Below are 749 nucleotides of genomic sequence, written 5' to 3'. Positions count from 1 at the left end.
AAGAGTGTCTAAGAGATAGCAATAATGTTGGCGAAAAAAAAAAACACTTTTTATCATATTTTTTATTAAAAAATTACTTGCTTTGATGATTTTTTCAATTTTTTCATTCCACCTTTTGGTAATATTGAGATTTTCGGATACGAAATTGAAATTTATACAAAGTGAAAGAAAAAGAAAAAGATACTGGATCTAATTAATTGAAATAAATTAATTTTTTTAGGTAAAATATAGAAAACATATAAACCCCAAGACAAATTAAAATTTACAAATAAAAAACCACAATAGAACGCAAAAATTTAACTTTTATTCATTAATTTTTTCATTTGTCAGAAGCTATTATAATTATTTAAATAAAAAATAGAATTCTCTAATAATAAAAAATAAGAAAAAATAAAAATATAATGCTAGAGTACTAATTTGCTAATAACACTTGGCTGGATAAATTAAAGTTAATAAATTCGAGGAAGCCTTTACAATTAATAAAAGATTAGAATAAAGACATGTACTTGAAATTATAAAATATACTCTCCGGATTTGAGAAAAACTCGTCCTCTGGTTTATTATAGAAAATCAAACTCTCCCTTTGAGATAAGATTGAAAAAATAAGTCATCATACAATTGACATTTAAGTTGCAAGAAAAGAAAGTCCTGTGATGGATGGCTCTATAGTTGATGGAAAGCCATGAAGATTCTCCTGCTCGCAGGCATTTGCTACTTTACCCGTTGATGACTCCTCAGTCTTCCTTACT

This window comes from Populus euphratica, unplaced genomic scaffold, assembly GCF_000495115.2.
Source record: "Populus euphratica unplaced genomic scaffold, PopEup_1.0 scaffold1128.1, whole genome shotgun sequence".
Lineage (NCBI taxonomy): Eukaryota > Viridiplantae > Streptophyta > Magnoliopsida > Malpighiales > Salicaceae > Populus > Populus euphratica.
Note: the sequence above shows the minus strand (reverse complement) of the source record.